Source organism: Mus musculus, chromosome 7 (genome assembly GCF_000001635.26).
Source record: "Mus musculus strain C57BL/6J chromosome 7, GRCm38.p6 C57BL/6J".
NCBI classification, from domain to species: Eukaryota; Metazoa; Chordata; class Mammalia; order Rodentia; family Muridae; genus Mus; species Mus musculus.
The window spans coordinates 98,365,816-98,385,526 of NC_000073.6; the positions used below are offsets into that span (position 1 = coordinate 98,365,816).

At 47.2% G+C, this 19,711-nt stretch overlaps 1 long non-coding RNA gene across 2 annotated transcripts in view; it reads right to left on the reverse strand.

Moving 5' to 3' along the window:
* Window positions 1-1,177: 1,177 nt before the first annotated feature.
* Window positions 1,178-19,711, reverse strand: part of Gm44507 — a 52,802-nt gene continuing 34,268 nt past the window's right edge. For both annotated transcript variants that reach the window (XR_001778223.1, XR_001778221.1), the window contains one exon: window positions 1,178-1,703. This is a non-coding gene — a long non-coding RNA (predicted gene 44507). The remainder of the gene's footprint in view (window positions 1,704-19,711) is intronic.

A 19,711-nucleotide genomic window follows, 5' to 3' on the forward strand; every position in this document is an offset into this window, starting at 1 on the left:
ATCTGGAGTGAGACAGGGCAGTTTGGTATAATTAGCAGACTTTATCACTACTGGTTAATCGATGTAAACACGTAGCTAAGGCTCTCCCTACCTGGATCCATGCCCTAAGGTGCCTCCCAGGTCTGTTTGGGGTAAGTGCATCTTCCACAGGAGGGGCCTCCCATAGGATTCAGATGTTAGCCCATCACTCAGCCAGTGACCAAGTGCAGGCTTTTCCCTCACGTGAACAGCAGATAGTACAAAGAGTGATATAGTCTGCCGACTTCGGTCAGAAGAGATGGAGGAGATGGAGAGGAGATGCCTCTCCAATGGAGAAGATCTGGAATGCTTTGATACAAGTAGAGAGGTCTTGGCTCAATGAGCCCGCTTTTGTTTCTATCTGGCCAAGGTCAGGTATGAGGAGGGGGCACAGACCTTGACAGTGCAGGCTACCTCATGGAGGGGGTATAGGCTTCCTGAAGCAGCAGCAGAACACGTCAGGTCTATAGAGTTCTTTCTTGAAAGGGTGTGTGAAGAGGCGAGGGTATCCGAGCCCTCTGGTTATGGGGGGATGGCTGAACCCCTTTGGGAAAAGGGACTGAGGGAGTGGTTGATAGGATGAGGTGGACTGAAGGAGGGCTATCCAGGATGTCCTGGCCTTCTGAGGGCCCTGGCAATCTATCTAAACACACGTGACAGGACTTTTTTTTTTTTTTTTGCAGATTTAGATCTTGAGAAAGGAACATGAAAGCTTGGATATATATAGGATACCTCTAACCACCTAGAACATTATGACAGAACAGGCTGAGGAAAAAGAGTGTGTGGTGAAATGTCATATAAGGGTCGCATTTGCAGGTCTCCGAGTGTGCAATGCAGCCAAGCCACATTACAAAGGAACGCAGGGTGTCTTTCTTTTGTTTTAGGATCTGGGGATTATATTTACCTCGCTCTTTATAATACATCCCAGTGGTGAATGTGACGGGATAGAAGGTGCCTGCCTCATGCGGGGACAAAGGTGGATGACCCTAGTTAAATATACTGAGGCACACCTCTAGAGGAAAGGGTCCAAGAAAATTGTAAGGGAACTCATGATACTATTCTCAAATAAAGGGGGGCACATAGCTCTTTAGAGTGGACCTGCTAGTGATGTTTCTGCCTTCATTGCTTTTCTAGTGCTGTGACAAAACACCATGGCCGAGACAACTTATAAACAAAACTTTTAATCTGGGCTCACAGTTCAGAATGTTAGCGTCCATGATCATCATGATGGGGAGGGGAGAGAGAGAGAGAGAGAGTTAGTTAGCTGGCAATAACATGGGCTTTTAGAACCTAAAAGGCTATTGCAAGCAATTCTGTCAACTGGGGACCAAACATCCAAATACGTGAAAGCCTCTGGGGGGGGAGGGGGTCGATTTCTTTCAAACCATCAAACCATCTGTCAAGAATTGGAGATGAAACTTTGTTTTGAAATAAGGGTATAATTTTTGAAAGACTCCCTTGATGTGGGGTCCCACAGTTAACAGGCAAGAACACTAGGCGAGATCCAGAAAGGGAGGCTTATCCATCTGGTAACTGCTGCAGGGATGTTCTCAGAGGGATGCAAACAAGTCAGGAAGGCTGGCCAGGAGAGAAGGGGAGGCCTCACTGCAGGATGTGGGAGAGCATCCCCTGTGAAGAGCACAGCTCAGTGGATGCTGTTGGACAGTTTGCACCAGGAACAGGGCCTGAACAAAGAGAAAGAAAACAGTCCTCTCTCACAGGCTGTTCCAGACCTCTGATCTCATCAAAGAGTTTCCCTGGCTAGAGAGGCAGTCGCCAAAAGAGGAGGGCCTTTCCATCAAATGGTCTGTTGGAGAGGCCCAGTCCCTCACCTCTGTGGGAATGAGTGTGAGAAGAGAGAGGCCTTTAGACTCCACATGGAGAGTTGGTCCAGCCCTGAGCCTCAGTGGAGAGTCCTGGGGCAGGAAGAGAAGGTTCCCAGGACAGACTGGGTCCCTCAGCATTCCATCTGGTAGCATGGTGGCAAATAGAAAGAAAAAATTCTCAGAGGAAGCTGAATTCCTCTCATGTCAGCGGCAGAAGTGTGCTTGGGTAGGAAGAAGTCTAGATATGCCTTCAAGTGTAACAGTTCTGTAACAGCTCCTCAACCTTCCTTACGCTGGGACCCTTCAACACAGGTCCTCATGCTGTGGTGACCCCCAGCCATAACAGTATTCTCATTGCTACTTCCTAACTGTGATTTTGCTACTGTTGTGAATCATAATGTAAATATGATTTACACAATCAGTGTTGCTGCCCACAGGCTGGGAACCACTGTTCTCTATAACAACCAGAAAAGCCTATCAAATGGGGGCCGGGATGATTGGCAGGTTTGTGAAAGCATCCAGAGTAGGGAACAGTAGGCTAGAGAAGCACTGTGCAGTGGCTTAGTAGGCCAGGGCCGTGACTGACGGAACCACCTGCTGGGTGGCTGTGGAAGTGGGGGTTATGCTCTGGCACTGCCCCCGTTCATTAGGATGACCCACCTTGTAGCTCCTGTCATGTAAAGGAGGGAGGTCCTGGGTAACTGATGTGCCATCTTGGGCAGAGGCTGGGTTTACACAACAGCAGCTTTGGTACCAGGTCAGAGTTAATTTTGAGTCTCATGGTTTGGGTGCAACAGTCTCCTTTGAGGAGACACTAACCGGAGGCATAGATAGGCTCTAGAAGTCCCCTGTTAGGGCCCTGTTCCTTTTCTATGGTGTCTGGATCATGGCTTTCTCTCCATATTTTCCTCTCCCTTGTGAAGGTTCAGTATATGATGGGAAGGGTCACCCTTTCACAGGCTTTGGGTCTAGTTCTGGAATATGACAGAGGAGAGACTGGCAGGAGCTTAGACAGGTTCCCCAGCCTCTGAGACTCAGTTTCTGACACTGTAAAAGAGGTTGATGCATGGCGTGAACAAGGAAACATGTCGATCGTTGGTTTGCTCCATTGTAAGGGGGTACCTTTTACAGCCCCAGGGAGTGGAAATCCTGTGGCCTTGGAAAGGGTCAACAGGAAAACTATCTGACTCTGGCGAGTCTTAGCCTGCACTCGACGGTCCTCTCTGCTCTCTCTCTCTCTCTCTCTCTCTCTCTCTCTCTCTCTCTCTCTCTCTTTAAGTTTTTTGAGACAGGATTTCTCTGTGTATCCCTGGCTGTCCTGGAACTCACTCTGTAGACCAGGCTGGCCTCGAACTCAGAACTCCACCTGCCTCTGCCTCCCAAGTGCTGGGATTAAAGGTGTGCACCATCACTGCCTGGCTTCTCTGCTCTCTAGTATAGGCCTAATGCGATTGTGAGACTTTATCTTTACATTGTTTAAATTCTGATTTCCATGCCCTCATGTCTTGTTGCAATCTGGGCTCAGCATTGTAAGGTTTATTCTAAGAATCTCTTGTCTCAAGTTTGTGTAAACAATGCTCAGCATTTATTCTGTGCCTTGTTAATAAAAGCTGGAAAAGCCAATAGGTAGGCAACAGAGGGGATAGGGAGGACTCCCACCAGCCAGGGAGGAGGGAGAGAGAGGAAGAAGAGAGTCAGCTATGAGGAGGGCAAGAGGAGACATCCTTGGACACCACCTTTGAAGACCAACACTAAGATGCAGTTATCTCTGGGAGAGAGACAGATTAGCTTAGAGGACTTCAATACAATGATAATGCCTAGTTATTGCACTTTAAGTTGAAAATAAATCTTGGGTCTCTCTGTGGGATTATTGGAGAACTAGCAAGGATAAAGAAATACAGCTACTATATTAATGTACTGCATATATTTATATTAAAATTACTGGTACACTTGGTGCCCAACATAGCACCCAATGTCTAGTTTTTCTCTAGCCCACCCCCGCAGCTCAGAAATGAATGGGGCTGAGACTACTAGGTTTATTCAATCAAACATTACAGCACACAACCTGGGAAGTCATTGATCTATCCTAACCCTCTAGCCTAATACCTCCCGTATCCTCGGTATCCTCGACAGACTTGCCTTTTAGACATATTTGGTCTTGCTCTTTGCTTTAGGTGTGTTTTCTCAGAATGCCTTCTCTTACCCTCCTGTCTCACCTTCCTCCTTGCTGAATCTACCCTACCCTTCTCTCTCTCCCTCCCCTCCCAGGGCTAGTGGAAGTCCTGCCCTATTCTCTTTTTTTTTTTTTTTTTTTGCTCAGCCTTAGGCTGATCAGCTTTTATTAACAAGGCAGAGAATAAATGGTAAGCATTGTTTACAGGAACTTGTGACGGGAAATTCTTGACATAAGCATTACAATGCCATGAGGGTAGAGAAATCAGCATTTTAATTACACGGGGACAAACTTTAAGCAGTGCACAACACCCTTCCTATACTGTAGAGAGATTGTTTTGAAGCAATCAAAACACCGCCCTCCCTCTGGCCTTCGGATTTCCACCCCCCTCACCCCAGCTGTGGGGTTAGTGTAAGGAGCGCTCAGCTTTTCATTCAGCTTCCATCACCCACCCTGAGCAGGCTGGACTGAAGAAAACAAATCCCCTTACACCATCCTGGGACTCCATCAGCCCCGAGCTTTCCCTGTCACCGCCACCCTTGATTCTCCTCACCCAGCAAGGGAGGCCCTTGGGACCTGGCATCTACTGCATCTCCAGATGCTCTACTTGCCTCCCAATCCCATCCCTGTGTCTACCGTTGACAGACTGCCTTCTGGACCCCCACCTTCTGAATGTTGTCCCTGCTAGGATCTTTCTAAACCACAAAACTGCAAAATGACCATGACTGCTTAAAATCTTTCAATGGCAAAAGCTAAGTTTCCCAAAAAGCACCCATGGCCTACAGGACAAGCCCCCCTCACCCCTTTCTGCACCCATGGCCTACATGACTGACAGCCCCCTCCCTTTTGATCACTCTTCATCTACATGTCAAGCTTAAATTGCTGGCATACAAGTGGGAGGGAGGTGAAGGCACGTGCCCTGGGGATCCTCTACTCTGTCCAGTATCTCCTCCCTCCAGAAAGCCTCCTGGAAATGTTGGACCCCCTTGTTATTTGCTGCGGGGGTTTTATAGTTAAACAGCCATTATCACTATTTTATCTCCACTGCTCCTGGTCATCCTGCCTATGTGATACCCCAAGGACACTCAAGCCACCCTCTAGGCCATCTTGGTTTGGGGGTTTTATTTTGTTTTGTTTTGTGTTTAAGATCCTCTAGTAACTCCAATGTCAATATTAAGGACTGACTTGGGTACTAAGGGACTTGAAAAGATGCTATAGGGTCAATAAAGTCCTTCCACATAATCCACATCTGTAAACCCTGGGGTGACATTTCTAGGCATTCAATAAACTCCTCCACTTTACAGATGTGGAAACTGAGACTCTCATTGCTTACCAGTGGTCACACCACTGAAGCCTCAGGTTGGCGCAGTGAAGACTCCAGTCATCCTACTGCAGAATCCACTGTGGGCTATGCTGACATCTCAGCAGTCTCTGTGTGATGAACACTCCTCCCCTCCTGCCAAAGCAAATGTGTCCCTAAATATTTCTCTCCCACTTCCCCACCTCCATGCCTTCCCCTGTCTAGAAGGCTTTCTCAGCCCAAGCTGCCAGCTGCAGTCCTTGCTGTCTTCCAAAGCTGCCACCTCCTTCGCAAAGACATTTCCATTCCTCACTGTTTCTCTTCCCCGAAGTGGGAAGCACTCCTTTAGCACAGCCTGCTTTTCAGCCCTGCCTGCGACTTGCTCTGTGCTCTGGCTGGTACAGCTTCCCACAGTTTGACAGTTCCAGGGATCCTTTCTACAGAAGAGCCCTTTGCCCAGTTCATCTCTTACCGCCTTAGGCAAACCTCTTTCAGATAAATGCCCCCTGTGCGTTAGCATTTTGTCTAGGCTCCTCCCCACAGTTATCTGGCAACAGCCAGGTGTGCTGGACGCATTATAAAAGGGGCTGCTTGCCCCCTCCTCTCCCTCTTGCTCCTGCTCCCCCCACTTCCCATTCCCCTTCCCCCTCTCTCTCCATGTGCTCATGGCTGGCCTCTCTTCCTCCTCCTCCTCCTCCTCTTCCTCTCCTCCTCTCTCTCTCTCTCTCTCTCTCTCTCTCTCTCTCTCTCTCTCTGTCTCTCTCTCTCACTTTGTCTCTCTCTCTCTCTCTCTGTGTCTCTCTCTCCTCCCTCAACTCCCCTTCCCATGCCCTGAATAAACTCTATTCCATACTATACTGTAATAGTGTGTCTGGTCCCTCGGGGGAAGGGATGCCCCAGCATGGGCCTGAAGAGCCACCCTCTTCCCCCACACCTGACTGCACATCCACACTGCACATATTCCTTCTCACCTTATCTTTTTATAAAACACAGCACTGCATCTGTAATCTTCTACCATGGAGAGCCCTTCCTCTGCTGCCAGGGGATGGCAAGGTCACCTCTATGTGAACACAAGGATAAGGTATGGACTCTGGAGTCAAACTTCCCAGGTTTGAATCTCAGCCTCAGAGTGGACAAGTTCCCTTATTAGTCCCTCCCTGCCTTAGATTTCTTTCCTGTAACATGAAGAAATAATGGCTCCTACTTGAGAAGTTGTGGTAAGGATTAAGGAATTAATTCATGTTGAATGTGCAGTTCAGGGCCTGGAATACGGCAAGCACGTGATGAATATTGACTATTTCTCTGTGGCTTATTAAATCATTTGGCGGTCCTCGGAAAATGCTCGTCAAACTGGACAGGAAAGAGGTTTCTGGGAAGATGGCAGAAGAAGAAGCATCAGGACTCTCTCTCTCTCTCTCTCTCTCTCTCTCTCTCCCAAGTGTCACAAGAACTGCGTTGGTGGGTTCTGTCTGCTGTGGCTGTTGTAGAAATCTGGAATCTGTTGGATGCTGAGGCCTTCCAGGGGAAGGCTTAGTTCATGAACTGTTGGATTTCAGTCCACTGTAACTGCTAACCCAAGCAGCAGAGACCTATAACCCAGTCTTGGGGTAGGCAGCTGTGCAAGTGTGAACTATACATAGCTCAAAAAGGATGTAGTTCTTAGTACAGGCTCAGCCCTGACTTTTGACTCTGTCACTTCTGAGGTAGAAACACAAAGACACTGGGATCCTTTGTTGGTGAGTCTCCCCAAATAGTGCAAGACTCTGCCTCAACCGAAGCAGCTACCAGAGGACTTAACTGGTATCTTTCCTTTTCTTTGTTTTTTTTCCTTTTGTCCCCTTGGAAGCCACACATTAAAGATCACTTATGCCGGGCATGGTGGCGCACGCCTTTAATTCCAGTACTTGGGAGGCAGAGGCAGGCGGATTTCTGAGTTCAAGGCCAGCCTGGTCTACAAAGTGAGTTCCAGGACAGAGGACAGCCAGGACTATACAGAGAAACCCTGTCTCGAAAAACCAAAAAAAAAAAAAAAAAAAAAAAATCACTTATTCTAAAGGAACAGTGAATTTAGAGTGCACTATAAAGTCAGGGAAGGCACACACCTCAGGCTGATCCTTGTAACAACTTTGTTTGGTTTTGATTTGTTTATTGAGACAAAGTCTTGCTATACAGCTGAGGGTGCCCTGGGACTCTGTAACACAGAATGGCTGGGCACTTGCATTCCACTGCCTCTGCATTTCAGAGCTGGGACTACAGGCATGTGCCACCCTGTCCAGCAGGACAGCTGTCAGCAAAGAGAACACGCAACCAACTACCCACCCCAAATGCTGCAGGGGAGAATGTCATTTCAAGACCTACTGAATTACTAATTTAAAATGTCAAGTTTTCAACTAAATACTACAAGGTTACCAAACATCAAAGCATGCCCTATTTGAAGAAAAAAGGGGGGCTAGGTAAAATGTAAGACTGGAAACCTGCAATCCCTGTAACTCACAGAAAAGTGGGGGAAACTGATGGCACAGAGTGGTCACATGTATCATGGCATGTATACAAACCCATATGTCAGCACATGCACAGTAATACTAATACTAATGGTACTAATAAGTAAGTAAACAGACGTGGTATATGCATTGAATCCTAGCACCCAGGATGCAGAGGTAGAGGTAGATAGATAGATGGATCTGTAAGTTGGAGGCCTGGTCTTCATGATGAGTTACAGGACAGCCAGGGCTATGTAGAGAGATCCTACCAAAAGAGAGAGAGAAAGAAAGAAAGAAAGAAAGAAAGAAAGAAAGAAAGAAAGAAAGAAAGAAAGAGAAAGAGAGAGAGAGAAAGAAAGAAAGAAAGAGAAAGAAAGAAAGAAAGAAAAAGAGAGAAAGAAAGAAAGAAAGAAAGAAAGAAAGAGAGAAAGAAAGAGAGAGAAAGAAAGAAAGAAAGAAAGAAAGAAAGAAAGAAAGAAAGAAAGAAAGAAAGAAAGGAAAGGAAAGGAAAGGAAAGGAAAGGAAAGGAAAGGAAAGGAAAGGAAAGGAAAGGAAAGGAAAGGAAAGGAAAGGAAAGGAGGAAGGGAAGGAAAGGGAAGGGAAGGGAAGGGAAGGGAAGGGAAGGGAAGGGAAGGGAAGGAAAGGAAAGGAAAGGAAAGGAAAGGAAAGGAAAGGAAAGGAAAGGAAAGGAAAGGAAAGGAAAGGAAAGGAAGCTCTTCCTCTTGCTCCCCTCTTGCTCTTCCTCTTCCCTTCCCTCCCACCCCTCTCTGGGCGTGCTCATGGCCATGGCCAGCCTCTACTTAATCTCTCTCTCTCCCTCTTTCTGCCTTTCTCTGCCTCTACTACCCCCTTAACTCCCCTCCCAATGCCCTGAATAAACTCTGTTCTATACTATAAAAAAAAAGAAAAGGAAAGGAAAGGAAAAAGAAAGAAAAACAAATATTAAGTGGAAACTGTGCAAGACCTGACAGCAGAGGTATTCTAAAATAGAATATTTGCTTTACAATAAGCAAGGGAAAGTTAAGAAAACGATGCATGAGCTAATTGGAAATAACCAAGAAAAGATGTAAAAACCTCAAAGGGAACTTAGAGCTGAAAAGTACAATAACTGAAGTGGAAACCACTCTGGGGATGCAGGAAGTGAAAGATGTAGCAACGCGGAAGTCAAGATGATGGAAATAATTACATGTAAGGAACAACATCAAACCATTAGAGAAGTGTAGACAGAGCCATCACCCAGATGTATCATGAAATCGGAGAAAAGACATGGGAAGAGAGAATATTTGGAAGAGCACTGTTCAGTTACTTTGCAAATTCGATGAAAAGCATGTAGATAAACATCTGTAATTCCAGCAAACTCAAAGGAGGCTCAAGGAGGAGATATTAAAAATAAATTATTGCCAGTGGTGGTGCACACCTTTAATCCCAGCCCTTGGGAGGCAGAGACAGCTGGATTTCTGAGTTCAAGGCCAGCCTGGTCTACAAAGTGAGTTCTAGGACAGCCAGGGCTACACAGAGAAACCCTGTCTCGAAAAACCAAAAAAAAAAAAAAAAAAAAAAAAAAAAAGTAAATTATCAAAAGCCAGATTTAGAATCTTGGAAATCTTGACAAAAGCAGCCTACAGACCTAACCAACCTCAAGGGGTTCACAGTAGGAACTACAACAGGAGCTCAGAAACTTTGGAGGCTGCAAGCAGTAGACAGAGCCAATCAGGAGGCCAGAAGCAGTAGACAGAGCCAATCAGGAGGCCAGAAGCAGTAGGCAGCGCCAATCAGAATGCTAAGAGGAAAATCCGTCAACCAAAAATCTGTGTCTCACAAAATTTCAAAACTGAGGATGAATTAAGACATTTCCATCCTGTCCTGCAAGAAACATTGACGGGTCTTGCCTAGCGTGAAAGAAAGGGGTGCGGACAGCAGCTCCAGCTGCAGGTAGAAGACCGTAATCAAGATAAACGCACAGGTGGTGATGAACGCTAGTGTTGCTGTAAGGTGGCTTGTCAACTTACCTCTTGTTTTCTGTGTGATTTGTTTAGTTTTTAAGGTACACAGTGAGTAAATGTGTAATTTTATGATTTCAACAACTGAAAGGGACAAGAAAGGACTGTTAAGGGACAATGTGTGTGTGTGTGTGTGTGTGTGTGTGTGTGTGTGTGTGAAGCTAAGCTGCTATAAATTCAAATTAGAGCATTATACCTCTAAGATGTTAAACATAATCCCATAGCTCATAACGAAGATAGCTCCAGAATAGAAATGAAAGTAAATGAGGGAGGGATTTAAATATTTTACTGCCAAAAAAATCAGCCAGACATAGAAGAAAATAAACTGCAGGAAATAGGAGACAGAACTACAGGGCACATGTAAAACATATGACCAAATGCTAGAGTAGAGCCCTCTACATCAGAAATCACCCTTCTCTCTGGGGGACATGCTTTAAAAACCCTCAACCCTGCAGATGGTGGTGAGCCTTGTGCATGCTATGGTTTTCCTAGTCATAAGTACTGATGGAAAAGCTTAATTTATGTTAGACACAATGAGAGAGCAACAGAATAACCAGGCAGTGGTAGCACATGCCTTTAATCTTGGCACTGGGGAGGCAGAGGCAGGTGAATCTCTGTGAGTTCAAGGCCAGCCTTGTCTACATAGTGAGTTCCAGGATAGCCAGGGCTCCACAGAGAAACCCTGTCTCGAAAAACAAAACACAAAACAAAGAGATTAACAGAAACAGTTAACAAAATGAGGCTGTGTGGCCCTTATATCAATGTACTATGGTAATAAGTCAGTATTCTGTCTGTCTGTCTGTCTGTCTGTCTGTCTGTCTCTCTGTCTCTGACACAGGCAGGCATTATACAAGGATTATGTTATATAATGGATATGATGGGTTATATAAGGAATAAAGATTGTATTACAGAATGGGGAATCTGGATATAGGGGATATTTGAGTCCTGGGCAGGATAGAGTGGAACAAAATAGAGAGAGTGAAATTTCATCTTGCTACTCAGAACAATTTAAATCTTTTGAGTTATTTCTGGAATTTTCCATACCTTCATTGACTTTGGGAAGTTAAAATTGTGGAAAAGAAAGCTCTGGACAAGGGAGACTCAGTAGCTACTTTACTTACTTATTTATTATTTTTCAGGGCAGCATTTTTATTTATACCCTGATTGTCTCGGAGCTCACTCGGTAGACCAAGCTGGCCTTGAACTGCCTGCTCCTGCCTCCCATGTGAACCACTATGCCCAACTTCATTTATTTACTTAGGTATTCATTCGTTAATTATCTCAACTGTAGCTGAGACTGGCTTGGAACTTGCAACCCCTCTGCCTCAGCCTCTCCAGTGCTAGAATTACAGATATGAACCACCATGGCAAATGTTTAAAACACACGATCCAACTACAGCTGCTTCTTGATTTATGATTGGGTTATGAAACAATAAACCCACTTTAAGCTGCAAACCGCTTATTAGAACTTAACCCATCAAATCCTGGCGGCATCCTAACTTAGTATCCTAACCTATTGGAGGAGGCTGGTTGGTTGTGCTTGTGACTGACTGACTGGAGCTGCCCAGCATTGCAGAGCCTCAGACCACATTATCATTTGCTGGGGAACAGCTCAAAACACAGTTTCTGCTGATTGCATATTGATTTCACATTATGTTGTGCTAATGTCAAGTTAAAAATGATTAAGTCAAAGCAACGATTATGTGTCAGGTATAGGAGCTACAAAGGAAACCATTAGGGACCACTGATATGTGTTTCCCAGGAGAGATTAGCTTCAGGTTCAAAGACACAAATAGATCTACAGTGAAAGAATGGGGAAAAGATCTTTCAAGCAAGTAGCAACCAAACACGTGGGGCGGCTGCACCAGGGTTATGCAAATAGACTTGAACTATACACAGATGACTGTGGAGTCCTCCACGGCTCAAGGGACAGACCCGAAGGAGGCAGGGAAGGAAGGAAGAAATAAATGACAGACAGACAGACTCAAACACAAAGCTGGGTTCAGCTGGTCTGAGCTCTTGGGACAAACCTCACCCCAAGGGTGTAGTTTGAGCTTGACAAGATGAAAAGGTACAGATGGGACATGGTAAGTGCTGCACAACATCAGCCTATTCCGGAAGCCAACCTTTAGGAAGGGTTAAAGCTGGGCTCTAAGATGCTCACCTTTAATCCCAGCACTCAGGAGGCAGAGGCAGGTGAATCTCTGTAAGTTGGAGATACATAGTAAGACCCTATCTCAACAAACAAAACCCCAAAATAAAATCCATTATGTGGCTGGGCAGTGATGACGCACGCCTTTAATCCCAGCACTTGGGAGGCAGAGACAGGCGGATCTTTGAGTTCAAGGCCAGCCTGGTCTAAGAGTGAGTTCCAGGACAGCCAGGGCTACACAGAGAAACCCTGTCTCAAAAAACAACAACAAAATGTATTATGTGCATTTTACCATGGATAGGGAAACTGAGGGAGGAACCTAATTTCTCCCAGAAATCACTAGAGCCCAGGAAAACAGTCTAGGCATAGAGGGTTTGGAAGGCCCAAAGGTGGCTTGGGGGCTTTGGAAGTAATGCCACTGCTGTGGAGAGCACCTTGCCTGCTCTCTGGACAGGTCACAGGGTTCTTGTAAAACAGCAGGTGTAATCTGTTAAAATTCCAACCTATGTCTTCCCCAGTCTGCTGGTGGCTGGAGGTCAGAGGCTGTTTTCCAAATAGCTCTCACAACTGGTCCCTTTCCAGCGGTCTAGATACATACCTGAGGCCCTTCCCTTCTTTTCCCTCCCCCTCTCAAACCCTCCCTTCCTCTCCCCTTCCATGTCCCTCTGATTCCTGCATCCAGGAGCTGAGTCACCTACACTTCAGACAACATGTAACGCTCCTACCACTGTGGCTCAGACATAGGAGCTGGAAGCCCCGAGGATTCAGTACAGCACCCCACTCCCACCCTCGCCTCTTCCTCTGTCCTGCTGTCTTTATTCTCTGTCCACCTCTCCACCCTTCCCATATGTTTCCTAGGTGAGCCTCTGACACTTGTCTGATCCAGGCTGGTCAGGGAGTTCACTGTGAAGTTGGCCTCACTAACGAAGGCAGATCACAGAGCCCGATGAGACTGTCTGCCAGCAATAGAGACTGAGCACACTGTAATCCAGGGCAGTCAGGGACATTGTCGTGGGGCAGGGGAAAAGGAATCCTCTCAGACCAGAGAAGAGGGCAGGGGCGCTTAGCAAAGGAACAAGACAACCAAAGAGGGGGAACGGCTGCAAGGGAAAAGGTGGAGCAAGCAGTGTTTCAATGTGGGTGGTTGTGCCTGAGGTACAGGGAATGAGGGACTATAGTGAGGTTGGGCCTGAGAGAAGCGGGGAGCCCTGGGGAGTCTCACCTACCTCCAGTTAGTCTGTTGGTCACCTCCCCGAGGCCTGGCAATGCCTTACCTGTCTCCCTCCACATGCATGTGGGCACTCACTCATCTGAGCTCTACCACTCATTCTCTCCTTTGAGCCTAGCTAGCAGTTCTTTCTAGTAACCCACCCCTTCCTATCCACCCCGTCCTGTCCTCTTGCTGAGAACCTGACCATCTCCTTCTGTGGTATGATGAAGGCACAGAGTCTTCAACATGGACTTGTGATTCCTGGCTTTGCCACCTCTGACTCTGACACTAACATCTGGGAGTAAGATACTGGCAGGGAGCTTTCTAGCCACCGAAGTCCTTCTGACCGGTTGTTTCATTGGCCCCTCTAGATCACCTGTGTGTGGAAAGATATGCATTTACGCTTCGGTCCAGAAGTCTGATTAAATTAGGTATCCCAGATTGCCAGTGAAGCCTGGGGCCCCTGTTATCTTATTCAGGGTGATAACTCTGTTATCAGAGGTTTGAGTGCAAAGGGCTGTGTACCCTTATTGCACAGCTTAAGAAAAGAAAGCATTACATTAAGCTTATTACTTTCTGTCCCAGTACAAACAGAACTCTGAAATGGTACCATCTCACAAGGTTGCTCTTCATGCACAGCAGAGTCAGTGTAAGAGAAAATGGGTTTATCAAGAGATTTTTTTTCCAGATTTTTAAATGATAGTTCACAGTAAGAAACACATAGTACCACAACTGGACATACACACACACACACACACACACACACACACACACCATACTTGAAAGGAAAGTTTGACAGTGTCCAAGTGTTCATTCTTCCCACCTATAATACACTCTGATGGCTTCTTTTCTGCCCTGTTTTGTTAGGAATATCAGTGGTGTAGGGGCTGGAACTGAAGCAGTTAAGAGCACTAGCTTTTCTTCCAGGAGACCTGGGTTCTAATTCCTAGCACCCACCTGGCAGCTCACAACTGTCTGTAACTTCAGTTCCAGGGGACCTGATGATCTCATGCAGATATATATGCAAGCAAAACATCAATGCACATAAAAACTAAACTAAAGGAAAAAAGAGAAATAGCAGAGGTGGTTACAACTGTGAGTTGATTTCACATCCCATCAACCACTGTAATGGGAAATATGGAAAGTGCTGTCTTAGTCTTTCCCACATTAAAACAAAACAAGACATAAGGAAAGGAATTCCTTCTTAGCCTCCCAGCTCAGTTAAGTGAATGGCATTCTTCTTTTTAGCCTTCTCACCTCTGGTTCTTCCAGGCTATTGAGGATGTCATGCTGGCCCTTCCTGTGTGAGCAGAGGAAAGCAGCCTTGCCGTCCTCTCCTGTCCCATCATTCCTCGAAATCTGTTATACACAAAACCCCTTAGGCCAAGGCACTCCTCCCAACCCCCACCAGCCTCTGCATCTGCTGTCCTTTAACAAGACTGCTGCCCAGATCCACTCCACCCTGGCATGATTTGGCTGACAGCACTTTGGGTGGTCCTTTCTACCTCAATGAGTGTGGGTTCTGGCCAGTTATGAGAGCCAGCTTTGTGTCTCCCATTTGGTTGTCTCTATGCTTTGTTATAGTGGCTCAGGGTTTGCTTGCTTGCTTGCTTGCCTCAGCCCTGCCAGGTCTGAGTTTGTGCTCTGCTGTGTTTGTTGCCGTGTCCCCAGCGCAGAGCTCAGGACTTTGCATGAAGTATGGACACAGTGAATATTCGTAGAGGGATAGACTTTAGACTCCAGGATTGTTAAAACCATTCACAGAACTACTGTGTCAACCAGACATGATGTCACACTCCCATAATACAACATTCTGGGAGCCCAGCCCTGAGGATCTTGGTTGGCTTACCTGAGTTATATAACAAGACTTAATAAACCAAAGGAGAACAGCAAACAAACAGAACTACCCTGGGATCTAGAGCAGACGATAATTACATGGCTGGAACATGGATTGCTCTAACCAGAGTGAGCATGGGCACCATGATCATGGAAGCATAGTGATTGGATACTCAGAAAGTAGACATATGGGGCCAGAGAATATGTCAGTCCCAGTTGAGATTTCTCTGACTTTCAGGGTTGTTTTATGAACTGCTTTATAAGAAGCACTGCTTTGTTGATCTGGTGGTCATTTGGGAGCAATTGGGACTCCCGAGTCTGATTGATTACACATCCTGGGTTCCCTCCATGCCGAGATGGGGTGATGTCTGACCCGATTCCCTTTGTAATCAAACGGCTGACTGGCATTGATGTTGGGGCCTACTTTTCTGGGGCCCTGGAAGATAGAGCCTGGGTGTGCATGGTGAGGCCTGGGCCAAGGCCAAGGATACTTCAAGAGGGGTTCTCAACAAAGCAGGACAAATTGCATCAGAAACCTGGATTTTTACAGATGGGGATACTGAGGCTCACAGGGGCAGGAGTCCACGTTCATAGACCATGCTGTGGCAGAGGTCCAGGGAGAATCTACTTTCCTATTTAGGCTCCTTCGTAAACCCCATGGTCACTCAGCTCACAAGTGCTAGGACCTGAACCCTAGCCTCTGAGGCCCCTGTTCTTTCTGTTGCTCTACATTATTCCTTATGTCTCTCCTCTGCCTCATGTTCTGGCACATGGCCAGAGCAGGAGACTGCCGGTCCACCAAGTATGGTAGGGAGTAGAAGAGGGGAGGCCTTGCTCTTTAACAGGCACCTGGCAGAGCTGGCATCACCGGGTCAGGGGAGCTGATTGAAAACTTTCTGTAAAATAAAGACAATTATTACCTTGCAAGGTAAGGGACTCCCTGGCACCATCATGAAAATTGACACACGGCAGCTCCTCTATGAATTCTTAGAGGCAAGGTTTAGCAAACCCTGTTGATTAGCAGGGGTAGCCCGGCCTGCCAGTTGCTTCCAGAGCTGAGATCAAAAGGAAGTGAGCAGGAGACAAGAGACTAGCAATTCCCAAGCATCTGCTTTGAGCCAGGCATTGCACAAAGAGTCACAGTTGCTGGGGTTGACTCTAGGTGCTCACAGCAAGGCAGGTTCAGTGAGTGCGCTGGCTGACTTCGTAGGTGGGAAGCTGAAGCAGAATGAGACATAAGGTTTCGCAACTTGTGAGCACAAAACCCAGATTTACACCTTGGGCAGATGGACTTGAGAACCCTTCGATAGCCTCCAGGTTCACACACGTGTCTTGTCTCTGCTGAGCGGCTCAAGGGTTGGTCATCCCTGTGTTGGGCTGTGCTGGGCCCTCTGAGTGGGTCCTGCATCCCAGGTGAACACCTACCAGAGTCCTCCCAGCATGTCATCAAGTCTCTAGCCCTTCATACTCCTGAGGATCACCAGCAAAGGTCCCTGCTGCCTGTCTACTATATGTCCCTCTACATGAGTGCCCACTTCCAGCCCCACACAGTGACCTCTCCTGCTGAGTGGCATTTGGATGCTATGGTGCCTTCCACTCTCTCTGCCTCACTCTGTTTCCAATGTGCACAATGCCCTCTCCCTTGAGCCCTGGGGCTCGAAATCTCGTGTCTCCAGTTAAAGACCCAGGAACTGGGAGCACAAGCAAGTTCTGTTCTTAAAAGTGGGGGCTGGGGGGCATGAAGAAAAGAGGTAGCTTGGGGCGGGGGAAGGAACACTAGTGGAGAAGAAGAGAGGAGGGGGTCAGAGGGCAGGAGAAGGGCACTGTTGCATCTGTATGTGTGCCCAAGCATCCTGTAGTCCACAGTCAGGATCCTGCTGGGTAGAGAGAGAATTTCATCAGAATCAGCATGCCAGGATCAATTTGACAAGAGGGATGCTTCAGTCCACTGCAGGCAGGGAGCTGCCAGGGTTGGTTAGTGAGCTGCTAGTGGCCAAGGTGGGTGCTTCCCGACACTGACTAAATCCTCCTTTAGAGCTCCAGGAGAGGAACTGCTGCTCAGGAAAGGAGGAAGGGTCCTTGTCTACACCTGCCTCCATGATCACTATTGCTGCTTGTTGGGAGAATGTCAGGAGTGCTTTCCAGAGTCCATGCCAAGGCAACAGCCGAGGCCATTTGGTGACCCTGGGAGATGGCACTCGTGCCTCTGTTTTACAAATGGAAGTTTGGGGAAGGAAGATATTATTCAGCAGGAAGCAGAAGTGACCCATGAAGTTAATTTTATGCTACCGTCACCTACGGATGGGGGCCCTGAGAGATAAGGTACAAGTGGCGACTTAGCTGGAGCTCCCAGCAGACATGACATAGTTCTGATCTTAGTCCTCACTGGCCCACAAGGAGAACCCTGTTGTTATCATTCCCTTCTTTCGGAAGCGGGAAGCTGACACTTGAATCCAGCCTTCCACACCAGAGTCTCTGCCTTTAACTGCTTCTCTTAAAAGCGGGGTTCCAGAGAGAGACCTAACTATGTTCCGTGTGCCTTCTCACTGATGAATGGGGTACATCAGGCCCTTCAGCCAACAGCACAGGCAGCTGGTCTAACCCCGGAGGGACAGCCACCAGCCTGGTTCAGTGCACTTCCAGGTTGGGGCACCCCAGACATGGTAGGTGACCTGTGCTGGTATTTTTTGTTTATCTCCTGGGACACAAGCCAAGTGTGAGTCTGTTGAAACAGTAGTCGCTTGAAGCTTGCTTGAGGCAATCAGCTAATGTGGAGAGGAGAGAGGAGAGGGTGAAAGGGCAGGGCAGGGACACTGTGACTTGTGTGTCATAGTCAGAATCCTGCCGGATAGTGAAAGAATTTCATCAGAATCAGCATCCTGGGAGCAATTTCACAAGAGGAATATTTCCCCTCTGGCAGTGGACATTCTGCCCTGGCCAGAGCACCTGGTCTGATGTAGCCAAAAACCTGGGGTCTGGGGTGGGGATGGGGTGGAGATCCTTCCTTGGTCAGGGCTAGCTGCCTACATAATCTAAAGAACAGCTCACTCCATGGGCCTGGGTCTCTCTGAATGTCCAGGGTAGGGGGGTCTGGTTCTCAGGTTCTTTTTAGCCCTGCATCCTCACTCTAATGCTCCTTAGATGGCGCTTACTTTTCAAAGACAGGAAACTCCTGTTGTCACGCTCCTTAGAGGACAGAAGTTCCCAGCAGCATTTGAATTTCCCCTGAAGTCTGGTTTTTGACAATGGTCTTCACTACTCAAGGACTGTCTAGGGATTAAGGAGAGAAAAGGACTGCTGTTCAAACATGGGCATGCAAGCTGCAAAATATCCACAGACATCTACGCTGTCTGGAAAGTGGACCCTTCTCTTACCATGGGCCCGGATTCTGTCTGAGCATCCCAGCAATTTAATAGTTCATGCCTGATGGGCATCTATCTGCCCTAGCCTGGAGTGCTAGCAAATATTTAGCCATGGTACCACACCACCATGCTGCTGCTGAAATGAATTACTACCACACGAGGAGATGCAGGGTGGTAGAGGGGAAAGGTCAGATTCACATCCTGTTGTAGCGCTGACTTCCGTTCGTTCGGCGTGCTTTGGTGTCCTGCAAGGACCACATTGGTGCAGTGTTTAAATGAAGTCAGGGTAAAGCTCTTATATGGGATTGACATACACATGCAGACCAGCAGGCAGTGTTTGGGTTCCAGGGAAAGAAAGTGGACAAAAGAGTGATCTAAATGACCCATGTTCAAAGGCTGGTTCTGTCACTCATTACTATAGTTAGAATTGTGCTCTCCACCCCCATTCTCTCTTAAAATCCTAGAATACCTTAGAATATGAATATCTGAGGAGAGGTCCAAGTGACAATGAAGTCAGAAGGCTAGACCCTGATCACATATGACTGGTATCTTCGTAGGAAAAGGAGATTTGCATGTGGACCCACATGTTGGAAGCCACGTAACTGTAAAGATGGCCACCCACTAGCCATAGAGTAAGAACTCAAAAGCCAAGCCCATTAACTGTGGTGACACATGCACTTAATCCCAGCACTTGGGAGGCAGAGGCAAGTGGATCTCTGAGTTTAAGGCCAACCTGGTCTACAGAGTGAGTTCCAGGACAACCAGGACAACAGAGAGAAACACTGTCTTTAAAAAAAAAAAAAAAAAAAAGTAAGTCTGCTAACTCCTTGACCTTGGACTCCTAAGCCCCAGAACTGTAAGCTAACACATTTAACACATTTGTATGGTTTGAGCCTTCTTATACACAGGGGTGACAGATCTACTGTGACAACCCTAACAACTCAGTCACCCACCTGAAAACTCCTTACACTTTGCATGGTAGAGGAGACCAGAAAATCCCTAAGAAGAGGTCTGGTGCATAGTAGGGTCTTAGCAAATGTCCCTTGCCTATCTTCCAAGAACAAGAACAGCAGCTGGCCTCCTGGGAGAAGGGACTGGAGATATTGCAGAGTCATCCTGTGTTAGCATGAATCCAGGCACCCTACCCTTGACTCCACCCTCATCTAAAGCCCAGATTGGCAAACAACCTTGCCCTCGGCCCAGCCCTGGCCTTGGGACTGGCATCCAGCCAGGTTGATTGAGATCTGGGTACATAGTTGACTTTACCTATGGCCAAGTTCAGAGCAAAGCTGCCCTGGTTCATAGGCCAGCTTGGCATAGGGCACAGTTGCCAGGGAGTGGTAGAGAGGCCACA